The following is a 22,554-nucleotide window of genomic DNA, read 5'->3' on the forward strand; positions in this document are numbered from 1 at the left end:
ATTGTCTATGCCTATTAGTCCCCTTGGCAGTTCATTGGACACATACATTATGCAGGACACTCAAGGCTAATTGCCGGGAACGGATACCCATTTCGCTCGCTCCTATCTGTTTTCGTGTGTTGTCGTCAGCAAAAGGTTGATTTTATTAACCGGGCTTAATTGCTTCATAAAAGCTTAGTGCTTTATATTTTTCAACAGTCCGCAGGAATGTCCCAGAGGAGGCGGAAAAACGCCCAGTTGACCTAGTTTTTGTCTCAGTCTATATTTCTTTTACCTTTCTGCTCCTTAGAAAATTTTCCCAGCCGCAAAGGAACGAAGGCAAGTGACACTTGAGCAGTGAGCATTTCTTAATTTTACATAGTCTTCTTTTGGGGGCCGCAAAAGGATTATGGGCGTGGCAAAGTGGAGAGCCATTGAGCCTCTTCGGCACGTAATACCGCAACTGGGGATCAGGTGGACAGCAGGTCCTCGAGTGGCATGCCACGCACGTAGCCTGCGAAGTGGCAGGGTTAGGGTTTCCACTCCTCCTTCGCCTGCTCGTCCTGTTATTGTTATGCTGGCTGAATGTTTTTCCCTGGCCCAACAATCTGCTCCTGATGGTCAAAGGATAATGCGTCCGGCATGTTAAGCAATTGAGCCTTTTGTGCGGCGCAAACATTGATTAGCTCTCTACCAATTCAATTGTAATCAGGCCGATAAATGGGGTGAATAATTTAGACGGGTCCTCACTTAAATGCAATTCGTCCGCCTTATAATAACATCTACTTTGCATATCAGAGATAGTTGATAAAGTTGATAATAAAGTTGAATATTTTATGTTTCCCAATCCAAACACCGATAAATATGCTTTTTTAGCAAGGATAAAAGGATAAAAGCTCCTCCTCGGGGGCATCTAATTCAGGTGACTAAACATTTTCCATTCAAGAAACTTTTTTACGCCACACAACTCAATGAAATCCTTTTATGCATTCTCCCCCCCTGAAAAGATTCAAAATATTCCGCCGGTGGACTCAATTGTAGCTCGAAAATAAAGCGCTCGTCATGGGGCGGGCAAAGTTGGCTACGCTTTCAGCTGATTAAGAACAAATTTGATATAAATAAGTGGTGAAAACAACTCGGCACAATTTAACGCTTTGTTGCGGTCAAGTAACTTTAGAATTCCAGTGAGTGAGCAGAGCAGCAGGGCCAACCTACGAAAAATCAGCCAACAGCAAATGAAAACAAGTGCAGAGTAATGAAAGAAAAAGCATGAAGACGCGTCGACATGAAAGGGAATTCTTCAGCATTCAGCATTCAGCGTTCAGCGTGTTTTTTTAAGCCGATTTGATTCTGCGGTGAGAGGAACAACAACCACAAAATGCTATAACAATTTTCAAGCTAATTTTTTTGGCCTTTCCGTTCCGCACCAATGGCATTTTGATTAACTCGATGATGAGGCAGTCGAAGGAGAGGATAATGACCTTGGATGCCATCTGCCGGTCATCCTCATTCCAATTTCCCCCTAGGTGCCAACTACGATCTCCTGGCTGCGGTTAGATGGCCAACTTAATAAGCAAGATATCCTCCAGCTGAAGGTGGCTGAGAAAGCGGATTCCGGCTCACTGCGCTTTTGGCCAAGCTCCAAGCCAAGTTAATGCCAATATTTTACTCAACTTGGCGGGCCTTTCCTGCCAGCGAAAGCCACTTAGGATTAGAGCTACACTTTTCAGCTGATTACTATGACGAGTGACTTAATACTCTGAAAGGAAAGTGGAGGCGGGATTTAGAGCGATTAAATTGGAATATTTACTTGGAAAACTATATTTTATTAAATTCAATTAAATTAAATTCCTGCCTTTTTGTGTTACCGAATTGCTGTTAAATTTTCCATCTGAACCAAAGCTCTAACCCGAATTTCGTAACCGCCTTCATCTTTGACAGCTCATTAAAGCCAACTGCTATTACTTGGCGCTCACATGCAGGCAACTTTCACAACGCACTCCGGGTGGCAAGTGAATCGGTCAAAATCGATCGTGCCACCAATAACTGACCGATGGCCTGATTGATTGATTGATCGATCGAAGGCACGCGCTGTAATTGGCGACGTGTTTGCCCCGCTGAGATATACACGTTTTTTCGGGCTATTTATTTATATCTACTCTAATTTTTATTCGCCTTTCGACCACATAAACTTCCGCTGTTAGACGAACAAACTTGGCTTTTAATGAGCTGGCATTTGAATTTTTAGTTCGGGAACGAAGCGCTTGATTTATGCAGCGAACCCGCATTGAAATGAATATCGAATTGTGTGTGACTCTATTCCGATTCAGTTGTTTCAGTCGCGAACCGTGAAAAATCTAGCAAACGCAACGAACTGTGATGGGATCTCTGCTGATCTCATTTATTCCGGGTGTCCGACAAATAAATTCTAGTTAACTGCTGCATTGAGAGCTCGGAGCTTGGGAACTTGGCCAAAATGGCAACGTGTGTTGGCCCGTTCACCTTGGGGAGCCATTTAAAGCCCCTCAGGATCTGATTATTTACGGCTTCCCAGCTATGTATATACAATTCACTTACAATTCACTCGTATACTGCATATTTTTGCAGACCTTCAAAGGTTATGCAAATCAAGATGACATTCCCTGCTTTCAAAGCGCCTGAAAAGCGGCACGTGCATATGAAAAATGTCATCGGTAAGTTGAATACGAGAATTAGTCCATCTTGGAAAAAGGGAAATTAAGTCGTCTACCTGGGGACTCGCCTTCGAGGAAACGTGCAAGGTCAGCGGGGTGGCTCGAGCAACATGCAGAATCTTTAGGCAGATAAAGAGCCATGAGAAATAGTCGAGCACGAGCCAACACGGAAACAAATAAAAATCAACAGGATTAAATATGCAGCTGTACGTGGGTCCCCGCCCTTTTCCATGCTCCCTGCCCGGGTTTTAGCCTTGTGCCCTGCCTTGAATGCGGAGTCTGCGGCCAATCTGTTACATTTTGTCAGGGCTTCCATGCAGCCCCAGTCCCAGTCTCATTTTCCGTCTCAGGCCCATTTTTAGCCCCCTCCCTCTTCCTTCTGGCCAGCCCACCTCCCCACCCCCCAGCTCGAGTGTCCTTCGCACGTTTTACCTTCAGCTGGGACACTGGGCCGTAAATGCGACTGCCTCGGCTGTTTTTACACTCTCAGCCGGGCTCTGAAGTGGATTCAACAAGTCTGAGTGGGCTAGCTGGGGGCTCGACTAGCAGGTACCTCGTAGGTTATAAATAAGTTAAATATAAAATTAAACTTATTCATTTAAAAAAAAAAGAATGTAATAAAAAATGGAAATAAATTAATTAAAGATGACAAAGACTGAAATAATTTATATTTAATTTGTGTTAAACTTAAATCATTTTTTAAAAATTTTATTGAAAACAGAAAAACAACTAGCATTTTATTAAAAACAGAAACTATTTTAGAAAAGTTTTTATTTTATATATTTGTAATTTAGAAAATTATTACAATTTTAAATAGCTTTAAATATAAAAACCTATATTTTATAAGCCACAAAACTTGAAATAAATAAATCTTCTGCAGTTGTTACATTATTTAAACCCACAATATGATCCTGTCCAAACTTCCCATATTTATTGCATAGAACAGCAAGAGCTTTTATGTTTTCCCGCGGACATTTCCCTCTCAGGCGGATTTAAAAATTTATTTCCCACGTTTGTCGGAAACGGATGGCGGGAGTTTTGCGCCACCAGACACCAAATGAGTTGGCACGGCCTCCGTGTCATTTTCACTCTAAGCAAAGGAGATTGGGTGTAAGGAGCTCGTTTTGCTCCGGGACCCAATGAAAAATTTAAACTTTTACAATTAAAGCGAATGGTGAACGGCGAATGGGAACTTCGGGCAGCTGCAACATGTGGCGCATACTTTTCGTCCTTCGGCTCCCCCGGATTTTCGATTGAAGCTCTTCCTGTGCATTAATTCAATTTCAGCCACATGCTACATTTCAAAATCGAAAATAGAACCGTTTGCTAGCTGCTCGACTTGCATAATTCAAACGTTTTCCACATCGCTCTGTGTTTTTACCCCACGTTTTGCTAACCAAATTGAAACCATCGTTCACCACGTGGCAAGGTTAAAGGACCAGGCTCCCCGAAAACGTAACAGTTTTGCACTCTGCTACATAAGTGAATTATCCGTTCTGCGCTTTCTTCTTGCGTACCACATGACGTATGAGTGATAAAAAGCGGGAGAAGGGGAAGTAAATTGCATTTGCTGAATGCATAGCTTGGGGAAATTGAGAATTTTCCGACAGAGTTAATTAAACGAGTCCGTTGTAGCAGTCATGTTAGCAATAATAATAACAAATTGAACAAAGCAAGGGGGAATTTTCCAAGATTTTACCTTAATTAATTAAATCAATGTTGGCTTAGTTGTTCTTTGATTAAATACCTTTAAGGATATACCTGTCAAGCCAATCAACTGAGGCATCCTTCAGTGGCTATTGAAAATTTGCCAATCAGATTTCCTGGCCATCACTTGGATGCACAATACTTCGGCAATTATCAGGACAACCGAAGCGAATGATGATGAGAACAATCCCTGTGTCGAAAATGCCATTGTTTAGTTTCCATTTGTCCTATTACGACAAGGACATTGCTCAATCTTCGGCAAAAGACAACAGAGAGGCCACAATTTAATGACATTTTACAAAGATGACAATGCAATGATATGAAGCTCCCTTTTGAATTCGTATCAACCCAAAATCCGTGTATGCTGAGCAGTAATTGTTTTAAATTCTTTTGGGGGCCCCGAGGGTGTTTTATGCTGTGGGCGCGGTCACGGGCAATTTAACACCTTTTCTGCGCATTAAATTAACGGCAAACCAAACCGCAGCGCCACCATTTCGAATATCAATCATACGGACCGTTGGCCAAGTGCAAAAATCGTTCAACATGGCTGAACTCTGACCTGCCCGTGGATAATTCCCGGTCTTACTTCTACCCCAAACCAATTTCCGACCCTGATGCTGACAGCATAATTTACAGTTTTTCATCGGATTAATCGGAAAATGTGCAAAATGCTCGCGGCTACTTACAATTTCAATTTACTTTCGGTTAGTCCTGGCCAAGGAAGCGGCTCCACGAGAGGGTCCTGCAAGCAGACGAAGCGGAATTTACATAAATTTAATAAAAACGAATTAAATTGTGTCAAAACCCGGCGCTGCGGGCTGATGGAAAACGGGCAAAGGCATCATCGTCAAAGGCATTGTGAAAAGTGTATAATGAAAATAATGTGGGATAAAAATACATGCACTGAAATCGGGCGACCGTGAAATGTCCCAAATGATTTCGAGTGCGGGGGAAGAGCGTTTAAATAGTTGGCGAAAAATTAAATCGAATAAGTTTCAGCAAAGGGGAAGTTTCCTCAACTGCAGTGTTCCACCGTCAATTGCAGTCGCTCTTATTTCCGGAAAAAAAAAAAACAGGAGCTTAGCTTCAGCGGAAACCGGATTGTGGGCGAGTCACAAATATTAGTTATGCTTGCGGTTGGCCAGGAAACGCACCTTTTTAGCCAAGTCGCCACAAAGGAGCGAGCTCTCTTGCCATAAATCACAAAACCCACGCTGCCCCCCAGGACTTTTCCATGGCTTTCGGCATTGTTGTGACAGCTGGTCCTTCCTTACCGCAGTGGCAGCAGCAGCTCGTCCTTGCAACACCTTCCCTGTCCCTTGATCCTGGCTAAAATCCAGCCATGCAAATTATGTTTAGTCTTTTGTGTGTGAGTGCATTGGAGCCCAGCATTCCGACCATTTGGCTTGATTATTTTATTTATATTGTTCTTTCGGGCCTCGCTTTAATATTCACTGTAACCCAAAAAGGATGCGGTTTCGCCTAAGCGTATATAAGGCTGACTTGCAAATTATTTCCAGCACTCTGTTGATTTAATCTGAATATTTTCCCAGACTGGCATAACAAAAGCCGCTTTTAGTCTTGAACTCGGCTAAAATGCCTGAAGGCTTGCAAAAGGAGCAACGAGCTAGTGGCGGCAGGATGCTATGATTTATGCCAGTCGCCTCCAGAGAGAAGAGTTAAGCTGAGAAAAGACTGGGATTTAAAGGGACGAAAGACCTCGGGGCGTCGGTTTACACGGGCCAAATATTGTCATGACAACAAATGAATGTCAATAAAGCCAATTGTGCGGTCTAATCATATTTGAAACAGGATACGTAAGTGTAACAAACTAAACAATCAGGATGCAGTCTTCTGCCCCTCAGCCCTTTTGGTTATTCAATCCTCCGTCGCCTTTCGACTGACAAATTGCACAACATTTCGGCGCCTCAAGTGTTTTTCTTTTGGGATGGGTGGGGGAATTGGCCAAAGCAATTTCGTTAGCAACTTGTCTTCTTCGAGGGATTCGACGAGGACTTGGCCAAAGTTTTGTGTCTTTTGTTGATTCGACTTGCGGGACAAGTTTTTGTTATACTCTGGGCCAAAGCAATCGGGATGCAAATGCAATGGGGGCGGAGGGGGAGGTATTTGAAAGGACGAGGGACGTGATAAATAACCGAGAACAAAAAGCCACCGAACTCGTAAGAGTGCCATCGACCGAATGCACACTTCATGGTGCAACACTATTCTTTTTTCAATTTTAGCTTTTTCTTCTCTCAGATTTTCAATCCGTTAAAAAGGGGTAGCAAAATATCCCGACTGCAAGGACATTTCGAATGATATAGACTGAGCGAGTAAAAGTCAATGATTTCTAGATATTTTTCAATTTTTAAATATTTATTTATCTGTTTCAGAGCTCAGTAAATAAATCATTGATTGTGGAGGGTTTAAAGCCATTTAAAAATTTCCGGAGATTTTTCATTGCAAGGTATCTTGTATTCCAATGTATTCCCTAGATCCTTTCACTTTTTCTCTACTTCCCTTCGAGGCGAAACAAAAGACAAGCCAGCAAGGACAATGCCAGCCTGCGGGCTTTTGAGGGTTAACACTGATGAAGCGAGGCTGTTGCATTGATGCATTGAGTAAGAAGGCATTGGGCGTGGGAGGTGGTCGGTTGAATGGCAAGGTCGTTCTAGATGCCCCACAAAAACCTAAAAAGCGAAAGTAAAACAAAGTAATGGAAATATACACCAACTGCATAATAAAATGGCGAATGTCTAGAACAAATAATATAAGACTTCTAACATGTTTTTCTTTCGTATTTATTCTTAAATTTAAGGCAAATAAAACAATCCCCCACTCTAAGTTAAGAGGGAAAAGTTTGCGAGACAAACTTTTCCAGACATTCGAAGAAAAAGTCTATTACAATGCCTAAACGATCTTATTTATCGTTGGAATACATTTTTTTGAAAGTTTCTGCCCAGGCGCAACACAATTCTCAGAAGCAAATAATAAAAGAAAATATTTGTTTTTCCTCTCCTTATTCTGGGAAATAAAATGAATGTGCCCATTAGGTTGTGCAAACAAACAGGTAGAGAAAAAAAAATGCTCAACTACCTTTTGGAAGGTATGTGTAACAATTTTGTCTGCCTGTCGTGTGAATTGAGATGGCAAACAGTGGCCACTATTGTTCGCATGAATTATGCACTCGTCATTCTCATGGTATAGATTCCAGTGCTCCCTTCTTCTCGGTGTTTGCCAATGTTTTTTTTTTGCCCTGCTGTGTGAACTGTGGATGCTTACTTGATGCTTAAAATAAAGAAAAACTTGTGGGTACTTATTTTTTGGAGACTTACTAAAGCTACATCCTATTTTAAATATTTTCTAACCACATTTTTTAAAAAACTTGACTCTATTAAATCTAAAAAGCTAACAGTTACTTTTTTCATTAACTTTTTAGCTACAACTAAAATTTTTTCAGCCATAAATTGTTGGAAAATGTATAAACCATGATAAAAAAGACAGCATTTTTCTATTACCTTTTTTTAGGAATACCATCAGCTATTTTCTGTCATTATATGCATAGTTTAAAAGTTACAAAGTTTCGTTATCACACTTTTTCCCATGAATAAAATGTTATAAAGGCTAAAACTTTTCTTTGACGCCACATTTTTAATTTATTTCGTGAGCGAGAGTTTTTAGTGTATTTTCATGGAATATTTTATACATATTTTTGGTAATGACACTACACTTTCTCATCTTGGGCCAATTAAAGCGCCTCGGACTCTGGTCATCATCATATTCATTAGGCGACTGTTCGGCCATTTCACGGTGTGCCCGGCAGGACTCCCCGCAAGACCTATTAACATGCCTGGCCAACAAGCTCCACTTATAACTACTCGCAAAGAGGAAAAAAGGAGGAGGAGTGCGAAGGGGAACAGGAATTCCTGTGTAGCAATCAGCAGATTGTGTGACAGTCTGCCGTTCATTTCCCTATTTATTCAACAAGTTCCGGAGTTCCGGAGGCGGAGGCCCGAAACTAAGGACAGGATTCGTTGTGACAGGCCAAGGACTCCGGACGGGAGTCCTGCGGCACTTTTATGCGCTTATAATCACATATTTCAGCTCTCTCGGCCTTTTTCTCTCTGCGGGCATCGATTTGTTTGGCATTTGTAGGAATGCCGCCTCAAGGATACGCCATGTGACTTGTGATCCCTTATTTTAGTGGCATTTATTTTGTCACACGTTATTCACGAGGACGAGGACGAGTCTGTGTGCGGCTAGCGGAGGCCCCATAAAAGTCCTGTGAGCCCCTAAGTGCGTGTTTATTTGCTAAGGCAGCGGGTCCTGTGCTTTTTGGGTCTGGCTTAAAGGTATTTGCCGCTGCGGCACGTTATCGAAGGCTTGCAGGCCCTGGAATCCCCGGCATCCTTGTAATTGGGGCAAGGGTTTTTCGGGCACCGTGTGTGTGTATGACAAACTCATTTCATATTTATTAAATTTGCTGCGCTCGGGTTTTATTTTCATTTGGCACGTACCGAAAGTAAAATAAACATCGTGGCAAGTGTTGCTCCTGTTTTCCTTTTGTATTATTATTTTTTGATATACTTACAGGTTGATATACGAATTTGTACCTCAGCATTGTTTTAATTTCGGTGAAATTTCATATATTTTATTGTCGGAGGGGAAATGGAATTTTTAGCGCCAAATATTTTTTGGCATGTTTTGAAACTTTACGGCGAGGAGATTCCCCAGGCCAACTTCTGTTTCTTTCCGCCTTTTGTGGCTTAAACTACATGAATATGTAAAGTGCGGCTATAACTTTGGGCCACGCCCACCCCTTCGCCCACCGCAGACGAAACTATGTAATTAAAAAGTTTTGCAAAGAGATTGCGAAGCCAAAAAATGAGAGAGGGATTTCCCTCTTGTTTGCATATTTCCTCGTCAGCCAGAAAATAATAATTAAAAACAAACCAACAGAGCGCCGGGCAGCAATAACGACTGTTATTAAACCAATTTATTGTTGGCTAGCATTGGTTTATTTCCATCCCAGGGGGTTTTGGCCAGCGAGCCTGTTAATTTGATTCCATCTACCCATATATAAAATCTATTCGAGCACCTAAATAGTTGGCAAAATGAATGTGAATTGTTTGGGCGAATTGCTAAATGGGCCAATGAGTGGTGGCTAACTGAGGGAATTAGTTGCAAAAATAACCTGGTATTTGCCAGGTTCCCAGGCAGATCAATTCGCAATCACGGCTCAGAGGTTCTTGTCTCGGCTTTTGACTTGTTTTTTTAAGTTTTCTTGGCCCGCTGTGAACTTTGCGGCCAGTTTATTGTTGTTTTGTTGTGCGGGGCAGCTGCTTTGGCTTATTATTTTCGTTGTTTTGCGGTCAGTTCATTCAACTCACAATTGCTTATTTTCTTTCCTTTTTTAAGGGGGCTAGATCTGGCTTACAAAAGAAGAATTTTCGGGAAATTTTTGTAAACCTATTGTCCGTTATGCAATATTTATATTTACTTACTAAAGCTGTTTCATTTTATTGCGTATCAACATTGTAGCCGTCATAAATCACAACTTTTGTCACATTTCCGCTATATTTTGCCATAAAGAATATTTCTGGTAAATGTGTCAACAGAGTGTACGAAATATTTGCATTGAAATAAACAAAACTGAAGCTTAGGCTTCGGGCCAAACCAGTGGTACGCATCCAACCAGAACCCAAAAACCGATTCCAAACCAGAAGCAGCAGCAGAACGAGAATGAGAATGAGAACGAGAACAAGCGGGCTAAAACAAGTGCAACAGGCAGCCGGCAAATCGGGCCAAAAGCAGCAGCAACATCTGCTTTTCTTGGCTTTTATGTGCTGCCCGTTTGTTTGTTGTCAGACTGACAACAGAAAGCGTAAGAGTAACAACCGGCAACAAACAACCACAACAACCGCAGCAAACAAAAAACTCAATGCACTCAGAATTTCTTCTTCAAAAATCTTTTGCTTCCTCAGTGCGTAATCTCTCTTTTTTACACTGGGAAAATATTGTATAACAAATGAAAAAATATTAGTATTACTATAGCAAGAAATGCTGGGTCTAAAATTTCTTGGGAAATTTGTTTACGCTCAAGAAAGTTTATTAAATAGAGCGTTAACTTTTTACGGCATGCATACATAATTTATGAAGCTAATTACACAGGTCAACAGACTTTTTGACTTTTGTTAATTAGCCTAAAATGAAAGTAGACGTTTATAGTCTTGTATACAAAATTTTTTAACAATGTTGTAAATTTGTAAGCTTAAGTTCTTAAGATCACTATGGACGGCAGTCCATGTAGTGACGAAGCGCACCAGGAGAGTGTGCGAAGGCGACTACTATATATACACGAAGAAATGAAAATCTGCTGTGATAGTCAGATCGTAATGAGTAATACACCAATCGAAAGGTATTGCAAAAACTTAAAGGATTGCATACCAAGACTTTAAGAAAATCAATTGGATTGGGAGAGAGAGCGGTGAAAGTGAAAAAGTAAAAATTTAGAAATTTGGAGCTGTTGGGGCCGGTGGGGATAAATGCCCCCTCGCAATGATTTACTTGTATTCCTTTTGAAAATACCCGTCGAATGAGGGGTCATTTGTCAAAATCCGACGCTCCGTTCAAAAGTTATAGCCAAAATAAGATTTTCTTCTTCTTCCCAAAATGAAAATTTAATTCTGTTTGTCAGTTTGTCCACTTGTCCACTTGTCCACTTGTCCACTTGTCCACTTGTCCACTTGTCCAAAACATGTTTTTTAAGTTCTGAAAATTTGATATGACGTTCATCACATCGATATAAAAAACTTTTGTTCTACCACTTTTGGAAAAACTCGCTAGTTTAGCGGGAAAACAGCTATAAATAGCTAAAATTCGGAAAGCCGTAACTTCTATACTACTAAAGCTACAGACTTGTGCTGCATCTCGTTTGAAAGGTATTTTGAAATGCTATAAACGCCTTCTATATGCAATTTGTGTAAATGTAATAGTTAAAAAAATATGAACAAAAGACAATTTTTTAAAACTTTTTTTTTAGCTTTTTTTTATTTTTCTCAAAAACGGCTCTAACGATTTTCTTTAAAACCTTAAACTGTATAGCCCTTGAGATTCCTTAAATTTTGGTATATAACACATTACTGTAAAAAGTCACGTTTAATAGTTATTTTTATACGAAAATAGCCACTGTTGCCAGCTCGAACAATTAACGCTCCCTGAGTATTGAATTTTGTGGGAGGGTATCCGAACTGTATTTTAGGGTCATGGAATCAGTAAATTTGCACTTAAGAGTTCCATATAGGAATCTTTTGTTCTACGACTTTTGGAAAAAGCCGCTACTTTAGCGGGAAAGAGCTAAAAATAGCTAAATTTCGTTAGTTTGTAAGTTCTACACTACTAAAGGTACAGACATGTGCTATACCTCGTTTAAAAGGTATTTTGAAATACTTCAACGCCTTTTTAACTCAATTTGTTAAAATACAATAGTTTAAAAATTATGATTGACCAATTTAAATTTAAATGTATATATTAGCTCCTATGAGAGCAAAAGTAAACAAACAAAAACTTCTGATATCAAATAAAAACACCTCTTAACGAGGTAAAAAACTAGTGACGACCGCACCTTCAACATACAAAAGTTCTGATATCAACATTTGTGACGAAAAATTATTACACTCGTCATTAAATAGACTTTCTAATATTTTCTCATTCGGCACGCTGCAATAGAAAATGCCTGTGAAGGGAAAAAGGTTGGAATAGTTTGCTAGGGCGGGCCGAATGAGAAAATATTAGAAAGTCTATTTAATGACGAGTGTAATAATTTTTCGTCACAAATGTTGATATCAGAACTTTTGTATGTTGAAGGTGCGGTCGTCACTAGTTTTTTACCTCGTTAAGAGGTGTTTTTATTTGATCAGTTAATTCTCCAGTTTTAAATAAGAGTCAATAAAGTTATTTTTAGACAAGTAAATTTATACAGGCCTATTGTTATTTACTACAAAGAGATCTGCGAGGCTTAAAAACAAACACAATTGTTCTTAAAGTATTTCTGCTGACTCCCCTTTTGTTTGCAACTTCTGTTGCGGTGCAAATAATGGTTCCTAAAATATTTCTCTATTTTTAGCTCATTTTCAAGTGTTCTTTCCCACTGTTTGCAGCTCCTCTGCCCTCGCTGTTGCGCAACAAGTTGGCTGTGTTGAATATTTTTTTAAGGCCAAGTCCAAAAAGTCAAGCGACATGGAAGCAACGGTTTCGTCTGCTGGTTATTGTTGTTGCTCAACCGCTTGGCTTCTAATGCCGTCCAAAGGAAATGGGGCTACCAATGGCAACCGGCTGGGAGTGAAAGAGGTAGTAACAGGTGCCAAGAAAGGGGATTCCAGGGGGAAAAGGTGTAGGGGTAAGGGCTTGGCGGCAAAAGGCAGCCCCCAGCCAAGTGACAGAGCAACAAAGTCATTCCCAGTCGACAACTAACAACGGAAGTGAGACTCCACTTATATGGAGCATTACCCGGAGTCAAAAGTGCAACCCGATTATATTTTACAGCTAAAAGCCGAGGGGCTTACATGGAGGCTAGCGGGGGAAATGGGGATCCAAAGTTTATTACGGATGCGTGAGTATCGCTGTGCACAATAATCTGAGCTTAAGTTGGCGAATGCAAAGAGGTTCTGGTTCTGAGTGCTTTGTTCTACCGTGAAATGTGTCGCCTTGAAACGGAAGTTAGTCGTTGCGCATTGCAAGCTGACATAATGCGATTGTCAATAGACTGAACGTAAAACCAGCAATAAAATAATCTTGAAGCAACAAGGCTAGTTCAAACAGCTACTGTAATTTAGGAGGACATCGAAATAAATGTCCAGATAAAGAAAAAATTCAACAAAATATTTACTTTCTCTAAAACTTAAATAATATATTTTTTTGTAAGCCGATAAGCAGTAGATTTTATTTTGGAAAACATTGTTGTTCTATGTTTAATCTTCAAAATGGCTTAATTTGTTTCTCATTTGCTCTCCGAAAAACGATTCCATCCAGAATCACCGGGGGAATGACAGAAGTTGGCTGTAACCGTTCGGTAATCGGCTTATTTGCCACATTTGTGTCGCTTACTTGTGTGTGCTCTTCTCCCCCAGACTTTTTGGCCGTTTTGCTCGACATGTCAGCAAATTTGCTTGCTGATTAGAGCGGCCAGATTGGCACTCGGATTTCCTTGGCTCTTTGGAGGGGTCTTTCGCTTTGACAGCCGGGAGTCTCCACAATTACAAGGCGCAAATGTACCGAAACTGAAACTGCGACTGCGACTGAGAGTGAGGCACAATCAACAAATACAAGAGCTTGCACAACTTTCTGAGTTTTGGAGCGGCGACACGAAGTGTTGCATAATCGGGGACCGCTGTTGCAGAGACAAAAGTCAGAGCAGCAGCACTAACAATAAATAGTGAAGTACACCCACCACGCGGCAACCGGTTTAGCGATCTCAAGTTGGCCAAATAAAAAATCAGAAAAAATAAGAGAAATATATATCGCAGCCATATAAAAGCGCAAACTTCAATTGTGCCCGAAACCGAAACGGCAGCCGCCAGGGGGCGCCACGCACGCAGTGGGCCAGCCAAAAGTTTAACTTAACCCACTGCCCTCGGTTTATTTTTCATTTTTCCGTTTTTCCCAAGCTGCTTTCGCAAACGAACCTCAGAGCTCAGCCATAATTATGCCATTTCAATACACTCACCAAAATATAGGAACAGACAATTGCAAGGTGGCCTTGTAAAAAGAAATGGGAAAAATGTAGTTTAAATAGTTCATTAAAAAAATAAAATATTATTACTACCGAAAAGGAGTTTCAAAAAAATTTAACATTTTTAAGAATTTTCAAAAGCGTTTTAATATAATTTATTTAACAATTTTCTGATGTAACTACGGATTTAAAAATGTTAAAAATCAAAACATGATAAGAAAATAAAGTTATAAAAAATCTTCTCTAAAAATATTTAAAGGGTATTCAAAATTCGAGGGTAATTTAGATATTTTTACCGGTGTACCGCCGGTTTCTCACGTATCTTGTGCCGTTGTTTTGCGGCACGTTACACTTAACTTTGCCTATAAGCAAAACTCGTTTGGTGCTGCAAGTTTTTGCATTTTTTTTGCCTTGTTTTTTCTTGTATCTGCCACAGCGTGTGGCAGTGGCGAGTGCGTGAGCTGGTAATCAGCGGAGCAATCCCGGCTTCAAGAACCCAGGGGCCATGTTCCTCCCCTTTTCCGCTGCGGTTTCCCCCCGGCGGAAAATGCGAAATGGAAGATGAGGTCTTTTGGTCTTGGTCTTTTCCTAGGGCTGTCTGTGGCAGCAACTTTTCCAACTTTCACAATTTGCGCTAAGTGCGTTTTGTGATTTGTGCGGGCAATGGGACAATGGCAAAATATCTGGCTAAATAAAAGTTCGGCTTGTCTGCGGCTAAATACTTTGGAGTCCTCTCAATTAGGGTGACTGATAGAGTGCAAAGGCTAAGTGCTACCTTAAAACTATACTTCCTAAAGAAGCCAAAGGTTCAGGATCTATGGAGAATTTTGTATTCCTGAAGAGCTAATAAAAAAAAAAATATTTTATCCAACATTTTATATTATTCAATGCCTATAAATTTGTAAAATTATCGCCTTGTTGTATCTCTTTTAATTTTAGTTTATAAAGGTATATTAAATATATTTCTAGAACTTATAATATAATGTAAAACTTTTTTTCAACAAAGAGAAAGCAGCTTACGTCATAACTATAAACCGGAGAACACAGCAGTTTTAATCATTTAATAGCCCCTTAAGTAGGCAATTTTTTCTTTATATCTCATTGAGAGCATCCAATCCAAGTGCTCTTAATGGCTGGGCATAAAAAATCGTAGCTTCGGCCAGCAGGGCAATTAGAACAACAAGAAAAAACTCATTTCATTGGGGAGAAGAGCAATTATATTTTACTATGTTGCAATCGTGGCTATGAGAAGTGCATTAGAAAGGCTTTCACCACTTCTTTTGCCATTTATCCCGAATGGCCAAAGAGCCATTTTGGCTCTTTTTTGATGGCCTCGTCAAGAGTTGGAAAAGTAAGCGAACTTCATGCGGTAATTACCAATGAAAATAAAAGTGGAGTGTGTGTATAAACAATAATAAAAACAAAACTTTTTATTGTCGTGTCATAATTGGGTTCCCCCGCTCCACGGTTTTCTTTTCGGGTTCATTGTCAACCTCCCACCGCCTCTTTTTTTCTATGGTATCCCCCATGTTGTCCCAATGTTTCCGCTTATTAAACTGCCAGCAGTACAAATCATAGCAACAGTATACAAGAAAGGAAACTTTCAACACTTTCTTGAACACGCAAGCGACGTCATTAAAACACGCAAGTCACATCAAAAAAGTACGAAAAAATACAATATAAATAAATAAAAGTTTCATATGCGGCTTGAGCACTCAACTTTTATTACTTGTACTGCAGTTGTCGCTACGTGGGCCTCATTAAAATGAATAAATGGCAGTGGGTGGCACTCGGATTTCGCACAATTTGTCAACTGGCCTTTAAGCCGCTTACGCAGAGGGCCAATAGACCGATTTTTTTTTTTGTCTCTTTGGCAATTGCAATTAGTAAAATGGTAAATCCGGTCCGTTGCAATATCGTTTTGTTGGCTGTTTTACGTAAGGCATTACGGTGCCCTGTTGTTACCTTGGTTTTTAATGCTTCTTTGCGGCCCAGTTCCGTTTCACGCCCACTCCCAATTTTCGAGCATATTTTCCCTGAAAAGTTGCGGACACATTTGGCCACTTTGCCGGACCGCCTGTCAAGCTCTGGGCCCTTGTCTGAATAATGATTGTTGGACCAGCTGTCAACTTGGGGGGCGCATCGCAGCGGTGGGCGTGTCCGACCGGGTGTCCGGTAAACTTTTTCCTCGTTGACACTTTCATAAATTCTAATTACATATCAAAGCAAGTGTCATTTGCAGGCGCCTCCCAAAACAGCCATGAAAATTAAATGAACCTGGGAGAGGGAGCAAAGGACAATATTAAAATATATTATTTAATTTTTCATAATGCTTCCGACTGAGGGAAAAATGTCGCTGAATTATGAGTCGGGTTTTCGCTGTCTGTTTGCTTTGGCCAGCCGACCAGCTAATTAAATCCCAACCGGGCCAGAATGCACTGCGATTACGCAAGAAGTTTTTCTGTTTTCTGTTCTCTGGACAGGCTACCTTTTATGGTCTGTCGCCGTCGACCGGCCGATTAACATAATTTTTCTATATTATTCCATTTGATGATTATTACGGCTATTATTATGGTGCCCGAGACGTGCGCACGTCAGTGAATTTGAGTTTGAGTTTGAGTTTTGACCTCGCGTACGAGGGGCCCAACAAACCGGCTTTTTGGCTCTTGGCCATGGGCCAGAAATGTTTGCCAAAAAAAAAGAAATAGGGGAAAAAACAACAACGACTAGTCAGACTGTTCTTCTTCTTGTCTTGGCCGTTGTTGATGCTTCTAATTTAATAATGTCGAACAGAGTGTTAACGACCAGAAACAAGACACTCGAATTGCCCGCCATGTTATGGGATATCTTAAGAAGCCGACTGGTCAGTCGGAATCAAATCTAATTATAGATTTCCCAAAGGCATTCCTCTGTCTTTAGGCTGTTGGAGCGAACACCAACACCTCTTGGTTTATTTAAAAATGTAAACAACCATATTGGCTTTTGAGCTTAAATCTAAGCTCATTTGACTTTGTCTTTGATTATGTATTGTTATTTGGGCTCTAAGAAAATGAAAATAAATGATGTCTTACTCTTAAGGCGAAGGCGAATTTAAATGATCATTGAGCCATTTAAACAATTAAAAAGAAATGCTATCCTGTTAAATAACTTTAATTAAAAGCCTGCCAGGAATTATAAAAGCCGCAATAGATATTTTTTATTTATTTATTTGTTATTTTATTTATTTTTTTGTTATTTTATTTATTTTTTTTAGTTTTAACACACTTTTCCTCTTTGAGTATTTTTATTATAACTTACTAATGTGTAGTTCCATCAAGAGTCACCAAGAATTTAACAAGTTACCACTCCATTCCTTTGATCCCGTTGCCACAATTAGCCAATTAAATGTAAAGACTAATTTTCTTTTCACGATGAAACAACTTCTTTCGCTTGAATTCAATTTGGAATTTAATTCAAGAAGCTTTTCGCATTTCCACTTTGCACGTGCCAATGGAAATAATTTGAATTTACTGCACACAAAGAGTGAAAAGGCGAAAAAGGAGGAAAAGCAGCCACCCACGCAACCCAACGCCCACTGAAAAGTGAACACTAAATGCCCCCAGCTGGGGCTCATATTTTGTATGTTCGCTAATTTGCAGTTGAATGGCGCTTAAATGCAGCTGCAGACGCCAGAAGCCGCGGCAGATGTCATTCTGCATTTGGTCGAAGGCCGGGGGGAACCCAGGGAAAACCAAGGGAGGAAAGCCTTTCACGGAGAACACGAAACGTGACGTGACAGTAATTAACATAATAATCCATTTTGTGGCCAAGAAAAGCCAGCGAAAGAACCTCGCCCATAGCCATCCACTTCCTTTCTCGTTTTCTTCTTATTTTTTCTTATCTCATGGATAGTGAACAGTGGATAGTGTTGACTGGAGACTGAAGACTGCAGACTGGGCCTTCGTTTTGGGTTAACTAGCTGGGCGTCAGCGGGCTAAGAGCTGCCACAGCTTCATCACGACTCTCTGCCAGCCGGGCACGTTTTAATTTAATGCCTGCAACTTGCACTTGGCCAAATCCAATCCAATAAATTGCCAGCTGTCTATGCCAAGCATAGCAATTTCGACAGAAATGGTAGAAGAAAGGAACGATTTCTGACAGCCTCAAAACTCATCATCCACTCGCCCATATTCTTCATATATTTTTTCTGGGTCAATCGTAGACCTCCGGGCCTAAACAATTACGCTGGAAATATTTGGGCTGAACGCGTGTGGCTGAACAACAATTGGTTTCGAGTTGACGAAGATGACGGGTTCGCAAATTGGACAGAGATAGCAGAGATATATATGTTTATTCAGGAAATTAGGTTTTCATCTCAATTCTCTGCCGATTTAACGACCAATAATTTGTTTCAATTAATTAATGGAGCTCCAGCGAAATAACAAATGGAAACATTTGGCTTTGTCACTTTGCATTTGGGGACGACAATCCACCGCAGACGTCGCCACGTAACCATAAAAAACGCGACTCTAACTGTCCCGATTCGTTAATGTTCCCGATGTCTTGGGTCTCTTCCTGTGGCCAACAGCTTTTGGCAGCCACTGTGGCGCCACAGCGATGACTGTGGGAAAAGTCGTCGAAAAGTCGTCGTGGATGTGGATAAATTGGACTGATGCTGCTGCTGCGGTGGCAGTTGCGGCATCTGTGGGTGCGTGTATCTTTATTTCCATTCGGGGCTGTGGGAAAGAAACCAAAGAGCCGAGAAACTGCCGCTGAGAGCTGAGAAATATGAATTTTCATTTATTTCTGCCATTTGCCGTTGCCGCCTGACGTCGCTTCCGTCTTTAAATTGGGCAAATTAATAAGTGAGCCAAGGCCAACAGGACAAAACATTCGCCACTCGAAACGTGGCGTTAATTGCCGCAACCCTCCGGAAAACTGGGGGCGCGAGAAGGAAAACACTTGAAAAAGTTTTCGCGCTGCCAGAGATAATTAAAAAACGCAAAGAGGAGGATGCGAGGCAAAGAGACAGGCCAACCGAACATCCTAAGCCCTTTTTCTAATGCAGTCGGTTTTAGAAAATATACAGTTTCAAGGCATAATGAAAAAAGTTTTTTTTATATTTTAATATAGGTACTTTAAAATGTGTTTGCCTTTTACGAATAAAAGTTTAAGGGGTTAGTCTTAAGCCTTGAATTCTGAAGTTATACTAATAAAAACTACCATATCACATAGGATCAACTAACTCGATTTTTTAAAACATTTTTTGAATTTATATGTGACTTTAAGTGACTTTTAAAATAATTTACAATAGTTTATTTACAATTTCTTATTTTATCATATCATTGCTACCATGTTTATTGCTCTTTCCTTCTGTTGCTGATGTTTTCCCTTTTAAATTTCTGCTGTTTTGCTCCAATCTAAGCTCTTTCCCAACTGACAGAGAAAGTAATGAAGAAAATTATTTTTTTTTTCAGAAAACCCTACGGCAGAATGTCCTTTGCGAAGTACATTTCTGCCTCCTGCTTTTACACTCATCTGGAGCTTAATATGCCAGCAAATGAGGCTCTGATTGAAGGCTTCCTCAAAGGAAAAGCAATATTGTAATCTGTTTCTCTCTTTGACAAATGTCCAACTGTCCTTCAGCTGTGGCCTCATACCCTCTCAGGAGTATTTCGATCGAAGCGAGGTAATTGAGAAGCCGTCGAGATGGCTTTAAGCCAGGCAACTGGCCCAGTTAAACCGCAAGGCTTTGGCTTTAGCCCCAGTTAATGGGCGAGAACCCAAAGGGTCGACTCGAGGTGGGCCTGTCGATCTGCATAATGAAATTGCGGCATTATCTTGTGCAGTACAGTTACGGGGCAGCCAAATTGCAGTCGGTAGCCGGTGAAAGAACCCGACTCTTGAGTTCTCAAGAGGAAAGCGGATGCAGCTGATGCTGTGGGCCAGAAGTAGAACCTGAGAAAATGATACTCGATGTGACGCAGCAGCATCTGCGATTGACTTGCTGACTTACTGACGGAATAACAGCCTGAATGAATGGCTGACTGACTGACTGGCAAACTGGCTGGTTGAATAATTGCGAAACTGCAGCTGAGCCCGCCGCCAGCTCTCTTATGCAAATCAGCCCCGATGACCGTGGCCGCCGTGGTCTAGTCAAGTCATTTTCGCCAGCCATTTGCCCGTAATTTTCGCACATTTGGCCAACAGCTGCTTTCACATTTGCCATGCCACCATGCTCATGCTCCCTGCTCCACTCCATATATCCATCCCATATATCCAGAGGTGGGTTATTTGGCGGAAATAGTGGGGAGTTTGGGGATCGGCACCTCCCCCAAGCAATTACGTCAGTTTAGGCATGACTCCTAATTAACTGGGCGTTGTCAGGGGCTCTTTGGAGGCGCTCTTTGCCAGCATTCCCGCTCTAATTAATTTTAATTAAAACTCCTGGCCAAAATTGACCAACGTGTACGGCACAACGCAACACAAAGGGAAACAAAGCGGTACTTAGGGATTACCTAAAAAGGATTCTTATACACTCATAAAAATAATTTTCTACATTTTAGAAAATCGCCCTAAAAAATTTTTCGCCTTTGAACTGAGAAAAATTTTCTATTTTTACGACAAATTTGCCATAAATTTAAGGCAGGTGACCATAAAAAAATATTTTTAGGGTTAATTTTTCTATTTTTCTAATATTTAGGGCGATTTTTTTCGATTTGCTTCGTTTTGACCTTTTCTAAATCCAACGGCGAATTGCCCTAATTTTTTTTCTAAAATTTTTCTAAATACAAGGGCGGTTTGCCTTAAAAATCACTCCAAAACTGTGAAATTTGGTAGCCCAGCGGTCTAATCACTTGCGCTTTCAACTTTGCTATATGAGGACTAAGGTCGTGGGGTTGTGGGTTCGAACCCTGTGTGATTCAACTTGATTTTTATGTTTTTTTTTTTTTTTGTAAACATTATAATACTGAGGACATTTTTTCGTCCGAATTTTAAATTAAAGTAGTCTTTAAACCTTAAAAACGTATGGGAGTTCTGAGTTAAAAGCATACTTTGTGTTTGCGGGCAAGAAAACGGGACTAATTGTCACAGTCTTCAGGAAAAACAAAATACGGTTTAGTTGCCTTTAGTCATATTATAACGTAGACCTCAAGAAAATAAGATGTGTGCAGAGTTTGTTCGTCGTCTTGCGCGAGGGGTCTGTGGTGCAGCGGTAGGACGTTAGACTCTAAACCGAGAGGTCGTGGGTTCGATTCTCGCAATGACCAAAAAAAGTAAGTTGTTTTTTCTCCTCATATTTATTTCCCTAATTCATTTACAAACATGATTTTTCAGTTCTAACGGCTGTGCTGTATAGATCCCATATAAGCTACACACCAATACAATAATATGAAACGGTGTCCTCCCCCGGTGTTGTTTAATTAAAGCAGTCCCAGTTCCCAGAATATAGACGATTAAAAAAAAACATGCTTCCCAAATTCAGTTAAGCATGCTCAAACACGATTTTTTTTAATTTGTCTAATTTTTTAGGGCATTCGCCTATAAAAACAGAAAATTCACCCTTAATTTTAGAAAAATACACCCTAAAATTAGGGCAAATCACCCTAAAAACAGGAAAATATTTCTTATTTCAAGAAAAATCACCCTAAATTAAACCAAATTTCCATCGGGATTTTTTAGAAAATTTTTCTAAATACACGGGCGAATCGCCAGCGGATACGATTTATGGGCGATTTTCTAAATCCACGGGCGAAAAGTCAGTTTTTTAGGGCGATTTAGGGTAAAAATTTCTATGAGTGTACTCAATTATCAAAAAAGACGTTAAGAGGCTTCCAAACGGCCGTAAAAAATATGTATACCAAATTTACTTACCTACATTTATCATTATTAAAAATAAATAAATATTGTAAGATTTTTGCCCATAATATATAAACCAAAATTTATTTTAATTAAGAGCAATGTTACCAATATATTATTAATCACATCATGCTATTTTATGCTACTTCCTCTCTCATAAAATCTTTGAATTGTGCCAACGATTACACCTTAATATTTTTATGAGCTCTGCATACGACATTAGAAAAACAGATTCGTGAAGTGGCGCCTAAGCATCGTAATCCGTATTTACGACATTTCCAACCAGACGAAGTAAATTAAGCCCACTCTTTGGAAAGAAAAACCTTTTTCTTTATTGCATTTTTATGGCTGCCTGATATTATTTTTAGTGCAAATGTGTGGCTATTGTTTCATTTGCCAACAAAAGAACCAAAAGACCAGACCCACTGACTCATGTTCGTGTCCATGTTCATGATGTTTCGGGCTTTGGGGGCCCGGCGGGCCCTGTAATTAATCATAAAAATTGTTTGCACCTTGCCGTGGACAAACCGCAGAAACAGAGACCAGTGTCGTTTTTCGTTAAGCTCTGGTCACGTATGGCATTACGCACTTCCGTTTCCGCTCTGT

At 40.3% G+C, this 22,554-nt stretch overlaps 1 protein-coding gene across 1 annotated transcript in view; it reads right to left on the reverse strand.

Moving 5' to 3' along the window:
• The window catches only part of LOC108055463 (uncharacterized), a 48,927-nt gene that overhangs the window by 10,471 nt on the left and 15,902 nt on the right, over window positions 1–22,554 (reverse strand). Inside the window, exon 3 of the mRNA XM_044395112.2 lies at window positions 5,066–5,121. The gene's annotated coding sequence lies outside the window, so the exon portion shown is untranslated. The remainder of the gene's footprint in view (window positions 1–5,065; window positions 5,122–22,554) is intronic.

The sequence above is a fragment of the Drosophila takahashii genome, chromosome 2L, assembly GCF_030179915.1.
Source record: "Drosophila takahashii strain IR98-3 E-12201 chromosome 2L, DtakHiC1v2, whole genome shotgun sequence".
In the NCBI taxonomy this organism is placed as follows: Eukaryota; Metazoa; Arthropoda; class Insecta; order Diptera; family Drosophilidae; genus Drosophila; species Drosophila takahashii.